The sequence below is a fragment of the Squalius cephalus genome, assembly GCF_949319135.1.
Source record: "Squalius cephalus genome assembly, chromosome: 4".
NCBI classification, from domain to species: Eukaryota; Metazoa; Chordata; class Actinopteri; order Cypriniformes; family Leuciscidae; genus Squalius; species Squalius cephalus.
The window spans coordinates 12713326-12730124 of record NC_137125.1 but is presented as its reverse complement, the minus strand read 5'-3'; positions in this window follow the sequence as shown (position 1 = coordinate 12730124).

Below are 16799 nucleotides of genomic sequence, written 5' to 3'. Positions count from 1 at the left end.
CTAATTACCTTATCAGTAGTTCAAGCAAATCGAGTAAATATGAACTTGTACTCATCCGAGGTTTACCAAGTTACAATAATACAGCGGAGCAGTCTACACCAAAGAAATTCAGCTAGATATAATCTAGAAGAGGTTCGATTTCTCTCCTAGGGATGCAATTGACATCAAATCAAGAAATGCAGCCTTGAACAGTCAGAAAGCAGTCATATTTATATGGAACTCGGTTACATTGTTCCTTAACAGTTTTTTGGGTTTTTTTATCTGGAGGTGTATTTGTAAGTCCACAGTACCTATTATAATTCACAACTTCCCTTACACTACCACACAATAAAATTGTAGATACTTCCATTGTGACATGTGAAGACATCTAAGCACCAAAAGGAATATATTTAAAATATTTAGCGGTACTTTTCTCTGAAAAGTTCCATGGATGATGTCTGTGTGTGTAATGTGTGTTTTGGAATGTGTGTGCGTTGGAATGTTGCGCCCCCGTTGTCTCCCTTGCATAGGGCTGGAGGAGCTTGGTGGTCAAATTTATATGACCTGCTAATGAGGTCGGGTTACGGGATGCGATTCTACTGGGAGAACATTCTTCAAAAATACATTTCAGAGCCAAACACTCGAAGATCATAACTATATGATCAAAACAACATTAATCACACATACATACAGGAAGTTCTACCATTCGGGAGAATTATTTCAATAAACCGTACATTTATTGACAGCTCAGCAAGCTGATAATATACTAAGTCATTTGGCGTAGGCCCCGTCCGTAGTGCATAATCCGAGGGTATCGGATCTGCAATTCCTGCCTGAAGACGAAGGCAGGGGCGCAGCCGACCCCCCCGGGAGGTATGGACAGGACCATTCTGGTGGTGGTGGGGAGGATGGGGGTAATCGTCGCTTCAGTATCTGCGAACTCAAACATGTGTAAGTACTGAGCTTTTATACCATGAGCATAAGAATATGATTGGATAGAAGTGAAGGCAATAAGTGACGTAGTAATTGAGTCTTCCCGGCAGAACTTATGCTAAAGCTTTCATTTCAGATACAAGTCTGAGTTACATGGTTTGTGTGTGTGTGTGTGTGTGTGTGTGTGTGTGTGTGTGTGTGTGTGTGTGTGTGTGTGTGTGTATGTATGTGTGTGTGTGTGTGTGTGTGTGTGTGTCGTTCAGAATTCAGGCTGCTTTTGTGAACTCAAGAAGAAACGAGCTGTGTTTTGCAAATCAGGAGTCGCCAATTCAGAACATCTGGCCGGATGCCAAGTCGGTGTTACTACACTCTGCAGGTTTGATAAGAAAAGAAGGCTTGGTTTCACAGACAGGGTTTAGCCAGGATTAGGCTTTAGTTCATTAGAACATTTAAGTAGCTCTTTTATATATATAAATGTGCCTCAGAAAGAAAAAAAAATCATAATCTGTTATGATAAAACTAACCCCTTACACTAGAAGTTCAGAATTTCTACACCTAACTTGACATGACCCCTACTTGCACTTTTCAAAAGTGATGCAGAACCGTATTGAAACTATAAAGCTTACAGTGTAAGGGGAAGTTTTTAATAGTTTATTTTCTAACTGAAAGCTGGTCAGCTGGCTGTAACTGCACTCAGTTGGTGTGAGTTCATCACTGACACTGAAGAGGACATTAATACTGTAGGCCTGCACTGTATAAATTGTTTATACTGTAATAATAATAATAATAATAATAATAAGGTAGTCTGGAATTGTGTATATAATTTTTATTTATGGTGTAATTGTTCTAATGATTTCATATTTTTATAAAATGTATATTTTCATATAAGAGATATGATTTTCAATAAATGTTTTATGAAACTACAATTGTTACTTTATTTCAACAATGCAAAGCTGATACTAATTGCCTATTAAACAGTACAATGTGAAAAAATATAATACAAGAGGTGTAACATTCGATGTTCGTCTGTTATAGGACAACTTAGTTTTAAACGAGCAGACACTGATCGCCTAAATTAAAAAAATAAAATTAATATTTGTGTAGTGTTCAATGTTGTTATCGATAGAGATACGCGGATGGGGTATTATTTCTTTTGCAACCACATCACAAAACTCATCATCCGCACCAACGTTTTTTGACCAAATTTCAAAGCCACACCCACCCGCCATCCGCTGATTGTTTTGCGGTCTATGGACGATGCTCTGCTGATGTGAGCCGCAAGAAAGCCCTTGTCTGTTCTAGAAAGGATGCAGCAAAGATATTTAATGCTACTGTATGAGGCATGGGACTACGCTGAGTTTCATTCATTTATGATGAGATGCGCTCTAGTTCACAATGTAATGCAAGTGAATGCGGCGCACCGGCGCCTCCATGTTACGGTTATTATATTGTCTGCTATATTTGTTTTTTTATTTATTAAATACTTGCAATTGGTTGATGAAACATTTATTAAAATTAAGATACAATTTGTACAAAACGAAATTCGATTTAAAGAAAGGCTTTCTACAAAGCAAAACTTAATGAAGTGGTAAAAATCATGTCTGACGATTTACAAAACAAAACTTCATTAAGTGGTAAAAATGTCTCCCGATATATTGCGCATCTTATGATCCTATCTTTTATTACAATTGTTTTTGAGTTAAAATGTAATAAACATCATATAGGCTATATACCTACACACTGTTTCTTTTATCAAACATGTTTGGGGCCAGTCAAGGGGTAATTAAACTGCACGATCAGTTATCGGTAATGATAGGTTGTTTATTATTGAAAATGTTTATTGCTAATGTTTATTATTGCAAATGTTTTTCATTTGTTTAAAAAATCTCATAATGATGGCACATCACTCATAGTCATAGCTTTTATTTCTATCTCAAACGATTGGCGGTCGGTCAGGGGGTACTTGGCAAAGAATCAAATACAATTTGAAACGATGTAGACTATTAATAACACAGACTGTTAACAATTGTTTTTAATTAGTATTTAAACATTCTCTATGATAAAAAATGTTTGTAAAAAATATTTTAATAACATGGTTTTGGCGGTTATAGAGTTCTAATGACGGTGTTCAACTATAACCGTCGGTCTCACGGTTATATACTAACCGTCACACCCCTAGTTGAATTGCGTGTGTCTCACGGCCAATGCGTGAGACTTGAGAACCCTGCTTTCACTCATCAGTGCAGACTAGTGTTCTGTGTGGGTTCTAGTGATAATGTGAACCGGTTTTACCCTCCACTGAAGCTGGCATCAGGTGCACAGTGGTTAAAGACTCTATGTCAGAGAAGACAGTTGTCTATACCCTCATCAGTCAGCACTTACACTGCAGCACACATTACAGTGTTCAACACCTGTTATAGATGATGTGTAAATGCATGAATAAATAATTTACAACACTTTCTGCATCCCTAATCTAAAGTGTAAATGTGTTACACATCATTCATAGATCTTTCTTACATGTTACAAATGATACGTGTATACAAGGCAATTACAACACTTTCTGCATCCCCTGATTGCTACAACAAATGTAGCCTACATGTGAAAATTCAATTCTGCTATTCCTCACTTGTTGCAATAGAAATGTGTAAATAGGCAAATCATCTGATTACTGTAAGCTGATCATTATTCATTATTCAAATCATTATTTTACAGTGTCCAAATATGAGGAAATTATGCTTAAAGATGACAGCAGAATAACATTTATTTCAACAATGCAGTCAAAAAATAGCATAATTTCTATAAAATGTAACAAATTATAACAAATTTTGACAAACACACAATAACAAACACACACAAATAACCTGTAACAGGCAAGTTAAACTAACCTGTACAGAAATCCATTTGAAGAGGGAGACTTTGGAATGACTAAATATTTACTTGTGCCTAATTGACTTCTTTATTCTTCTGCCTCTGTGACTGCCTTGCTGGCACCTCCTGTGAGATAAGTGAAAAGACATAGGCTATGTATAGAAAGCGAATACATAACATATAAATTCAGATACAGTAGTGAACTTGTGCCAATGGACTTTCACCACTGTGGATCACAAGTATTGTACTTTTGATTTGGAGATACTTTTATCTGAGCTATTTAATGCTATTTCATAATTTACTACACTATGAGAAAACTTTTTTTAAATACTTTCACTACATAACATACATTTATCTGACATCTATAACCAACTATGAAACTCAAGCTTTTACAAAATATAAGCATGTAATACATAATGCATTTCATAAAAAAAAAAAATATATATACTGTAAATGATTTCTGTTGTTTTCACAGCATTATTACTGTATTCTTAACATTTTCTTACTGTATAAGCTGTTTACAGTATGTTACTGTAGATTTTGAATGCATTCTGGGAAAATATTAGCCTACTGTAAATCTAAATACAGTACTGACCGCGAAAAACCACACACCTCCTCACACAACGGCTATGTGACAGACTCACCATGAAGATGAAAGCCCACAAGAGTATGGTAGGTTAACTATAATTTTTTAGACTTTTTAAATCACATTATATGTTTTATTCTGATGTTATTTATTTTCAGTATATAAAGCTACGTTTTAGTTAATACGTTTCGGTAAGAATATCTGAGCAATCGTTAATTTTCTGGCCTTTTCCTCCCGCAGCGTCGTAGCCTAAAGATTAAAGTCCTCCTAGGAGTAGACATTAACCCTCTGGGGTCTAAGGTGTTTTTGGGGCCCTTGGGATGTTTTGACATGCCCTGACATTTGTGCTTTTTTCAGTTATTTATAAACATGATAATGGCAAAGGTGTAAATTCACTCTATATAGCACAAACAGGGCTACCATAATATGTGAGCAACATGTATGTAGATGTTTGTATTTTTAAGAAAATAATGTTTATGCGTGGTTATTGAAAAAAATTTAAATGAAAGTTGCTGAAATAAGACCTCAAAACTCATACTAAATATGTGTCCACAAGACTTTTGACTAATGGATGTTGTTGCTTCGAGTTCTGGCTTCAAAATTATGTGAAAATAGTCTTGCTTTATCATTCACATAAAACAATACATTGATTTAAATTGTGTAAGCCAATATGCGAGGGGGGCGTGAACGAGGAGTGGTTTACACCTGAGAATACAATGTCCCACCCACTCTGCATAATGAGCCATTCATTCAGGTGTGACACTGACTGAGCCACAATGCAAGGACAAAATATATATTTAGAAGAAGACTTATATTGACCATTTAAGATTTTGCTTACATCTATCTTGTAAATATGTTTTGCTATTTTATTAAAAAGGTTACAATTACAACAATAATTACAATTTCAAGAATATTTCAAGTGTACTCGTTCTTTGTAAAAAAATGATTACAGGCCTATTATCATATGTATTCATTAGTTTGAATATAGCCAACATTGGAACAGCTAACATCTTAGATGATGACTTTATTTTTGACAAAAATAGTTATTTATATATTTATATATATATATAACATATGAGCAGAAATTGCTAAACAAAAGCTTATTTGATGTGGCAGTATATTCTACAGTAAAAACTGTACCCAAATCTAGTCAACAAAATGTTGTCTTTCATATTTCGCCTGACTGTAACGTTGTTTTTATGAAATATTAGGGCATATAAATGTTAATTAGCAGTTTAATACGTTGCTTATACAAATAGCCTACATTTTATTTCAACATATTTCAGTCGATTTTTACTCATCTCAGTATAGCAATACAGTTTGCTAAAACATCATTATTCATTCACACAGAAACGCGATTTAAATTTAAATGGTCTTTTTGCGAGCTGTGGTATACAGCGTGCATCTCTGCAGTTCATTCATCACAAACAGAAACGCGATTCACTTGAGAAGGAAAAAAAACTTACTACAGTATTCCTCAGCTCAGTCGGATCCTTGCTCCTCGAAATACCCGCACTTCTGAGGTACATTTTCCATTATTATTATTCCTCACAGCACTGCCATACGGTGTAAACAAGTAGGCTACAATGATCTGATTAAACTTGTGTTCTCTTACGAGAGGTTCTCTCGTATTGCGTAAGTTGCTTACGCTACGGGAAAGTTCTCTTTCTTCGAGATCTGAAGCCAAAAAATTATCCTTAATTTTGTATTCATTGTCAACGCAGTGCGGCGGCCGGCAGACCATGGCAGGCTATATAAGCGTGCTCATTGGCTGCCCGGCAGCAACTGCTGCTGCCTACCAGTGAGCCCTGTGTGACGTCACAGCCTATGAGGGCGCTTCGCGCCCTCCACACCCTTCTAACTGTCAGGATGGGTGTGGCCAGTGTGTATATAAGGAGGGCTCACAGGCTGAAAATCTGATTTTCTGGTCTTCAGCGAAGCTCTTCGCATCGCTGGATCTTGAGAGCCGCCGCCGCCGTTGAAACCAGTGACCAGCAAGCTTAGGAAAGCGCCTGAGGAAGCCAGACGCCTTCAGCCATCCGTGCCTGCTACGCTGTCCGGCGACATATCCTTTTATTACTGCTGTGTGTGTTCGCCCTGCGACACACACTCTCTCTCATTTCTCTAAAAGAGCACGAGGCTTTTTTGTAAAAATGCCTCGTTTTTCCTGCGGCTCGTGCCGCGCCCCGCTCAGCAACGGAGACCGCCACCTCATCTGCGCTCTCTGCCTGGGTCGCGAGCACGCCGCCACCGCACTCTCTACGGGCGGCTGCCCCGAGTGCGAAGAGCTTTCAATGTCGACCCTGCGGGCTCGACTTGAAGTTTTCGACCAAGCTGTCGCTCCGCCTGTCCCTGCCGAAAGAAGAAGCGCCGCTCGCAGAGACCACCGGAGACTGATGTGACTGAGGAGCTCGCCGGAACCTCTCCCTCGAGCTTCTCTCTCGCCCTCTCCGCCCCCCCTCCCGGCCGCTCAACCGCCGGCTCTCGCCCGTGCCGCCGGCACGTTAGGGGATGAGGCGAATGAGATAGACACCCTCCCTCTGTTCGAGCCGTGAAACTGCGCCGCTCACAAGGGATGGCAGAAGCGGACTGTCTCGGAGCGAGCTTCCTCTCCCTCTGTTCGAGCCGCGCAAACTGCGCCGCTCACAAGGGATGGCAGAAGCAGACGGTCTTGGAGCTCTCTTTACGTTACAAGAAAGCTACTCCGTCCTCGCGCGTCACTCACCGGCGAAAGGAGAATAGAGTGTTTTCGTCCCACCGTGGCCGGACCAGCCTCCATTTCTCACACATTTCTCAGTCCCCTCTTAAGTTCAGGCGACTGGAATTGTTAATATCGCAGTATACGAGCCTGTTATAAATGCACGCCTGCAAGCAAACGCCGTCACAAGACATGGTGACGCTCTCTCTCGCGCTAACCTAATGTTAATGTATTCTCCCCTGTGGCTCAGTAGCAGAATCTTAGGCTTTAGCGCCAGAGACCCGTGTTCGATCCCGGCTCTCGCAACAGATAAAAATTTATGCTGTTCGCTTCTCCGAGCTCGCGGCCAGCTTTTCTTACATACAGAAAGCGAACCCGCTCGCTCCCTTGTTGGGCCGCGCAGATTGCGCCGTTCACAAGGGATGACTGAGCGGACGGTCACGAGCAACGTTCAGCGCGCACGCCTCACTCACCACCGGCGAAAAGAGGAGAGAGAGTGTTTAGTCCCGCTGTGGCCGGACCAAACGCCAATTCTCACACATTTCTCAGTCCCCTCTTAAGTTCAGGCGGTTGGAAATATTACTATTGCAGTAAACGAGCCTGTTATAATACACGCACGCCTGCAAACAAACGCCAACACGACACATGAGGTCGCTCTCTTATATGCTCGCGCTAACCGAAAGCTAGTGTATTTTCCCCTGTGGTTCAGTGGCAAAATCATAGGCTTTTGCGCCAGAGACCCGTGTTTGATCACAGCTCTCGCGGCAGATAAAAATTTATGCTGCTCGCTTCTCCGAGCTCGCGGCCAGTTTTTCTTACATACAGAAAGCGAACCCGCCTCTCGCACCACACCTACTCATGGTGCTTGAGTATTTATGAGCGTCTAAACATGAGGGAAGAAAAGACGGTTAAGTCCCGCTGCGGCTGGACCACCGTCAAAGCATCACGCTCTGTCAGTCCCCGTTGCCACGGCTACTGCAGATGTTTACCTCGCAGCCAACGAGTCGGTATATCTACCCGCTCGCCTGTGCGCAACCACCGTTCTCACGGCGACCCAGAGAAATCTCAAAAGAGCATAATGTCTGGTTGCACGGCTCACGACGTATGTGTTTCAAGTGCAGTGAATGTGTCCACGTTTCTGTGTTCACCCCTGTACACAGAAACGTGGGCACATTCACTGCACTTGAAACACATACGGCACATTCACAGTGAATGTGCCCACGTTTCTGTGTTCACCCCTCTACACAAGCACTATAAATCCCGTGTCTCTCACAGAGCCCACTCTCATAAAGCAGGCAAAAGCCGCTCAAGTGTTAAAAGTAGGTCACGTGTCCACCTCCCCGTGCCCACACCTACTCACTGCCCGCTCTGTCACACGGCCTCTCACGACCTGTTATGTCGTTTGAATGTAAGTCCTGTGCCCGCCCTCGAGCGCTCACACATACTAACAAACATTTTGCCCCCGACGCCGTTCTCGCGCGTTGTGCCTCACACTACATGTTCCCCCTTCTATGAGCGAGTCGGGCTTTTACAGCCGTTATGTCCTCGTTCCCAAGAAGGATGGAGCTCTCAGATCGATTTTGGATCTGAGATATTAGAACAAAGCTCTTATGAGAAGACCGTTCAAAATGCTCACAACCAGGCAGATCCTCGCGCAGATTCGCCCGAGGGACTGGTTTATCTCTCTCGATCTGAAAGACGCGTACTTTCAGATCCAGATAATACCCCATCACAGGCCATTCTTGAGATTCGCCTTCGACGGTCAGGTATATCAATACACCGTCCTGCCGTTCGGCCTGTCTTCTCAACCACCTGGAAAGCCTGGGGCTCACGGTCATCTGGACCAAAAGCTCATTGGTGCCCAGTCAGTCAGCCTCTTTCTGGGTTTGGATCTGGACTCTGTGGCAATGACAGCCCACCTGTCGACACAGCGCGCGCGGGCAGCACCGCACCTCTCAAGACATTTCAGAGGATGCTGGGTTGTAGGGCTTCAGCTGCAGCAGTGCTTCAGCTGGGTCTATTGCATATGCACCTGCTACAACGCTGGTTGAATGCCCAAGTGCCTCTCAGAGCCTGGGCTTCCGGCGGCATTCGAATCAGAGTGACTCAGAGCTGCGTTTCAGCACTGAAGCCCTGGTTAGCGGCCGACTGGTACCAGTGGGGAGTGACAATGGGAGCTGCCTCTCACCGCAAAGTTATCTCGACGGACGCTTCCACCGTAGGTTGGGGCGCTCTTTTCGAGGGCAAACCGGTCTTTGGCCTGTGGTCAGACCAGGAGAAATGCCTCCACATAAACTGTCGGGAGATGATAGCGGTCGAGAACGCGCTCAAGCGCTTCCTCCCACTCATACGGGATCACCATGTGCTAGTCCGCTCGGACAACATGTCCGTGGTGTCCCATGTGAACCGACAGGGCGGTGTCAGGTCCAGGAACCTATGCAACTGACAGAACGCCTTCTCGTGGGGGCTCATCGCTCGTTGTGCTCGCTGAGAGCCACGCACGTGCCGGGCCACCTGAATGTCGGCCCAAACAGACTGTCCAGAGCCATCATTCCCCTGGGAGAATGGTCCCTGCACCCCCAGACAGTCCAATTACTCTGGCGCCTATTCGGCAGAGCGGAAATCAACCTCTTTGCGTCGGAAGACACCGCTCACTGCCCGACGTTCTTCTCTAAAGCGAGGATGCGCTGGCTCAAACCTGGCCCAGCCTCCCGCTGTACGCTTTCCCTCCCATCTCCCTGTTACCACAGGTCATCACGAGGATCAGGGACACGCACCACCCAGTGCTTCTTATAGCCCCGCGATGGAAGAACCAAATCTGGTACCCAGAGCTAGTGAGGCTGTCGCACTTAACCCCATGGCCGATCCCGGTGGGAAAGGATCTCCTCTCTCAAGCCGGTGGATCAATCTGGCATCCCCATCCAGAGCGCTGGTCTCTGCATGCGTGGATAATCAACGGATACCCGTTGACCTGCCAGAAGGGGTCGTAAACACGATCACGCAGTCTAGAGCTCCCTCTACGGGAAGGCTCTATGCGTCTAAATGGTCTGTGTTCTCTAAATGGTGCGCTACTAAGAGCTTGGATCCATGTACATGTGGGGTTCCGTGGGTGCTCTCCTTCCTACAGGAGCTGTTGGATAAGGGCAGGTCCCCTTCCACGCTCAAAGTGTATGTGGCGGCTATTGCAGCGTTCGCAGAGACAACGCGCAGCCGTGCAATAGGAAGGAACGAGCTTATTATCCGTTTCCTCAGAGGAGCCAGACGGATGAATCCCCCGCGGCCCCCCTCGGTTCCTATTTGGGATCTGTCCTTGTTCCTGGAGGCCCTGAAGGCTTTTCCCTTTGAACCGCTTGAATCCGTGGATTTGAAGTACCTTTCGCTCAAAACCGTTTTTCTGTTAGCTCTGTCTTCAGTAAAACACGTGGGGGATCTGCATGCGTTATCCGTTAGCCCTGCATGTCTTGAGTTCGGACCAAATGACTCCATAGTCATTCTCAGACCGAGACACGGTTACATCCCCAAAGCGATTGGTACCCCCTTTAGGGCGCAAATCATCTCCCTGTCGACTATGCCAGCATCCGATAGCGGGGACAGCCATAACCTCCTATGCCCCGCACCAAGGGTCTCGCTGCCTCGAAACAGAGCCTGTCCAGGTGGATAGTGGCCGCGATTGCAGCAGCTTACGCCTCCAAACACCTGCAGTGCCCTTTGGGTATCAGAGCCCACTCCACTTGAGGCATGGCCTCTTCGTGGGCCTGGTCCAGCGGAATTTCTATTCACGATATTTGTATGGCGGCGGGTTGGGCCTCCCCATCGACATTCGTGAGGTTTTATAACCTGGAAGTTCCCGCTTTGCAGGCTAAACTGTTGTCAGTATAAGTGGCATGTATGTTCTGCCCAGTCGCTCATGTGCAGACTACGTTCACGTACTGGTAATATTTCTGGTATGGCACCAAGGGAAGAGTATTTTTGTACACAGACCGGCTGTGCCGCTCTGTTCCTTTGTTCCCCCGTTACGCGCTTGTGTACCGGTGCTGGCCCGCGCCGCTGGCCACCTGTCCTACACTCGGTCGCGCTGGGGACTATTCTCTCCACACATAGACCGGTGAGACCGCTCTATTTTTCCCCTAATATGTGCTTATGTACTGTGCGGGCCCGTGCTGCTGGCCGCACTGCTTACGTTGATATATAGAATGGCTGTGCCGCTCTAATTTATATATGAAGTGAAGTGCTTTGTACATGTGCTGGCCCGTTTCTCCGACCGGCCACCTGTTTCAGCATGTTGTTTTCCCCGGTCTCCCTGGGACTCATGCGCTGGATGCTCGGCGCGCACGGCGTTGACAAGGGGTTCCCGTAGCATAAGCAACTTACGCAATACGAGAGAACCTCTCGTAAGAGAACGTACTCGGTTACCTAATGTAACCTCGGTTCTCTCTAGAAGAGGGAACGAGTATTGCGCAACCTGCCGTGACGCGCCACGAGCTTTTGCGCTTCAGACTACGAAAACCAGATTTTCAGCCTGTGAGCCCTCCTTATATACACACTGGCCACACCCATCCTGAAAGTTAGAAGGGTGTGGAGGGCGCAAGCACGCTTATATAACCTGCCATGGTCTGCCATGGTCTGCCGGCCGCCGCACTGCGTTGACAATGAATACAAAATTAAGGATAATTTTTTGGCTTCAGATCTCGAAGAAAGAGAACTTTTCCGTAGCGTAAGCAACGTACGCAATACTCGTTCCCTCTTCTAAAGAGAACCGAGGTTACATTAGGTAACCGAGTACGTTTTCTCAAGCTGATATGGGGGCGTTCACAGGTTTGCGTGGATTGCCTCAGTCATTTGCGTTTGAATAGCACGCGCTCTCCGTGGGCGGGTTCAAATGAAAAATAATTAGATGAGATGAGAATGACCGACATCTCGCTCTTTTCTTACAGATTACATGAACTGAGAATATTTGGTTTTTATATAAATTACTTCATTTAGAAGAAGAGAATTCAAGCTTCATGCCTGTGTGTCTGTATGTCTGTTTGACTGAGTATTCGCTGAGTTATTGTTCATTTTCGGACGCGTTTCAGAATGGACTACACTGACAGAGAGAAGGCAGAACTCGCTTCGTGTTTATTTTTCTTTATTTGGCAAAAAGCACAACACTTTGTTTTTATTGTGAGTATACACAAAAATAATACACATTTAACAGAATCGATTGATGTATGAAACTTGTTTTTAATATCAAAGTCAACAGAGCAAAATTAATCTCTTCTGAGCTGATAAAAAAAAAAGCGAGCTGGTATCGCCGGCGATACCGCCGACCCCAGGGGGTTAAATTGGTAGGTATTAGTGTTGGTGTTGGAAAAATTCACTCTTACCAGAATAGTTATCGACTTGTGTGTATTTCAGTTAAAGCTGTTAAAGTTATTAAGCTGTCTCCAATGTGAATTTCTTTTTTGGGTTTTGATGGTGTGACCACTGGGGGGAGCTCTGGGCTCATATTTTTGTATTCTGTTAGTTAGCACTGAAGAAGAGCTGTATACGTTTGTCTGAACACGCAGTAAAGGAGGACGCACTTTTTGTTCTGTGCGTTTGACTGAAAAATGAGTACTCTGAGTCTTTATTAAAAACCAACAGTTGGGCGATATGCTACATTTTCATATCGTCCTATCGTCAGCCTGTGAGATTGGCGATACACGATATTATCGTGAGGGGGTGGGGCTTACTTATTTGATTATTAACTTGCTTATTTACTCATCAATTTGCTTGTTTTATTACTTTGTTTTATATATGAGAATCGTTTTCTATTTTGCTAGCAAAGGTGGAGTGTTTATTAATAGCCATAAGCTAAATCAGGTTATTTTCCCGGTATAGTGAGGTATAAAAAGATCCTAATCATTCTTGTATCTGACTCAGAGTATTTCAACATGTCAGCGAGAAATTTACGGACACACGTTATCCTCTCATGCCGTTACAGATGCAGCATTTTGCCTGTACTTCTGCACGAGATGAGAATATGTTTTAATAATTTCTTGGGTCAAGAAAGAGTCGGAGACTGCGATATATGTCCTCCTACCAGTGCTCTCTCTGTCTGGATGCACTACACATATGCGCACCGCACTTCAATAAGCCCAAATAACACGTGTTAATGTGTTTTAAATGCTATCTATTGCAACTATCTTAATTTACTGGCTTAATATTTCTCTTGTGGACTTACATTATTGACAGTGAAAAAATTAGAAGAATATTTCTTGTTAAACAAGTGTTTGAAGTTGCTTTTGATTTTCACAGAGTTGTGCTACGTTCGTGAACTAAAGATTTTTATCAGGCCTAGGCCTATATAATTATATTGATATTATTATTATCATTAATATTTTGTAATTGTATTGTTTTTAGTGTTATTGGTGTCATTAAATGTTTTGTTAATGTGCTATGGAAACAAAATACTGACGAACAACGATGCCGTCTTCATCTTGGCTCTGTATAAGAATGATGCGTCTGTTAAAACAAGCACTCTTGACAATTTGTGATTGGATCACCTTGCAATTAAATTTTGTTGTGTGATGTAGTTTTTTAGTCTGTTTTAAAAACATTTTCTTTGAGGAGTCCTCATACGCGCGTGTCGGTGATGTCGCAAGTGTGGTTATGTGGTGATGTCGCAATTGTGGTTATGTGGTGATGTCGTTATGAATTTAGGCAAGGCAAATTATTTGTAGTTCCTAATTAATTTAATAACAATCTTAGCTTCATAATAATAATAATAATGATTTAATACATTAATAGGAAAACGAGCCAATTATCGTATTGATATCGTCAAAGGCATCTGCCAGCAGCGATATCTCTGACGCGTACCGCACAAGCCCTGAAAAGTGAAGCCAAAACGTCTCGATCGCCCCCCGGTGGCTGGTCCTAGTATAGGTCATAAGCCCCGCCTCCCTGTGTTATTGAACGGGACGTGAGACCAACTAAACAATTAAATTACACTTCAAATATCTTTTTTTCCAAAGGTGGTTTCTTTCATTTGCTGTCGTTTTTAATCACGCTTAGTTCAAGTGTCTGTTTCAAAAATAAGTTGGTTTTTAGTTAGTTACGTGATGCGGTGGTGTAACGTCGTGATTGACAGCTGTGATTGACAGGTTCTCTGAGCAAAGTAGTCACTGAAGCACCAACGGACATTTTTTCGGGATCTTCGGAGGACTGAGGAGATTGTATTTACTTTATTTTAACAAGCCTCTTGTCGTAATGCAATCAATTTTTTAAAAAGTGTGCAGAAAGCACTCTCCCTGAGTGCATTCTGCGAGAGTGAGGGCGGAGCGTTGATTTCGCAGCTTTACTTCCTGCTCACTACTGCGCAGGTCTGGTCCCGAGATCGCTACTGCGCAGACTCAAGTTCCAGTATGTCAGCGCCATATCGGGACACTGGCGGCTTCAGTTCTCATCAATGGAAGAGAGCGAAGGGGCGTCGTCCATCTTTTTTTACAGTCTATGTCTCTGACTATCGTCGATACATGATACTATCGTCTATCGGCACAACCCTAGTAGGTATACTTCAAAACACATGTAATCGCATTATTTTTTTTATACAAATGTTATTTGCAAGGTATGTTTGAGTTAATATATCTGTAAAAACATTGGAGTGGGTGCTCATTTCCCATTAAGCTGTGCTGACTAGTATTTCTACCAGAAAGACTCGGGAGAATAAATACTGTGACAATTATCCATTTATTTACAACCCAGCAAGCAATAAAGTTCTTTGGCGTAGGCCCCGTCCGTAGCTCGCAATCTGAGGGTCCGGACTCTGCATATCCTGCCTGAAGATCAAGGCAGGGGCGTAGCCGACCCCCTGTGAGGTATGGAAGGGACCATCCTGGTGGTGGTGGTGGGGAGGATGGAGGGAAGGATTTTACTTGGAGGTGGTGGGGAGGATGGTGGTGAATTGGAGCGTCAGCATCTGCAAACTCAAACATGAGTAAGTACCGATCTTATATACCACGAGTGTTGGAATGTGATTGGATAGATAAAAGGTAAAGTGACGTAACAATTAAGTCTTCTCGGCAGAACTTTATGCTAAAGCTTTCATTTTCCTCCCGCAGCGGCGCTGGCAGACCGGCGGGGAGACTCATTGTGAAGAAGAAAAGCCTGCATGAGTATACGTTATTGGTAGGCCAACTTTAATACACATGTAATCGCCTTATTTGTTTTGTACCAATGTTATTTGCAAGGTATAAATACGTTTATTGTCCGTAAGAACATCGGAGCGGGTGCTCACTTCCCATTTAAACCGTGCTGACTAGTATTTTCCTCCCGCGGGCGGCGACGGGACCACCATGAGATGGACGGGAAGAGTCGTCATCGTCAAACTTTTTCTTTATAGCATGTGGTTTTAAACGTTTTAAGATTATATGTATTCGCTGGTTATTGTTGTATAATACATAATTTTTATTTTTATTATTATTATTATTTTTTTTTAACGGCCCAGTTGCAGATGATGATAGTGAGGACGGAGGATCAGGAGAGAGATGAGAGAGTGTAGAGCCTGCGGTAAGCAGAACTACTTTCAAAACACTTAGGCTATGTCATGAGTGTAGGAACCCATAACCCAGTTACAGATTATTTCCACAGCTGCATAGTTGACGATTACCGCAATTCACTAGAAATTTAATGAGAGGCGTTTGTAAACCATGTTTTCCACCAAAATAAAAGCTTGATGCAGTTTGCGTCAAAATAAAAGATCATGTGCTTATCTCTTTCAAATATAGAAATTGGTACAAAGCTAATTATGAAAGTTTCCTTTATTTTTAGTGCATTTGTTTTACAAAATAGGGCTATTACTGTCATTGGATTAATATTATAACTATTATTATGTAGTAGGTGTAATGTAAATAGACACTGTAACTAAAAGAGGTTTGAATTTTTCTTTGTTTAATTTGCACACTGAATATGGGTTGGAGCTTTTAATTTTGAACTCTCAAAGTGCACCAGATTGAAGAATTTAACATTAAAATGCACAAAATTTTCTCACGGGGGGGCATGCCCCCCAACCCCCCTAGAAGGACCGAGGTCCACCCACCACAGTTTTACCAAAAATCCTGTAAGAAACACTGGTATTGCTATGCCAGAGCCGCCCGCTTATAGCTTGTTTTAGGATTCACCACTGTGGAGTATAGTTCAACTGTATTAATAAATGTCAAATTTGTACTTATTTCATCTGTTAACTCTCACTCGTTCCTACTCACTCATTACATGGCATTAGTGGTTTTAATGAATAGGAGTTGGTATGCATATAATTAAGGGCGTGCAAAGATGGGTGGTGTTTATGATCATATAGTGGGCCGGTCTGGGCCAAAATGCCCGGGCCGATTTTTTGTCCCAGTCCAGCCCTGCGGTCAGGTCGTGCTGTGTCAATGTCAACGTCAGTCGAACAACAATCTCCCCCTTTTTACAATACATAACTGTTAAGGGCTCTCTGGATAATCTGATATTTACTTAGTCTACGTGTTTGTTGCTGTCAAATTTATAACTTTTTCTCAACACATGACTGACGGCTATCTACGACTTCACAATTCTAATTTACACATCAATACTTAAACCTGTCCTGAAAGTAATTCAAATCTACTGCACATCATAAATGACCAAAATAATAATTAACAGACAGAGCTCCATGATCAATCAACTTAAAGCTCATCCTATGTTCTGTGTTGCCTTCTCAGATTGACTTACTTTTGAATTTGTCATTTGCCTTGACCC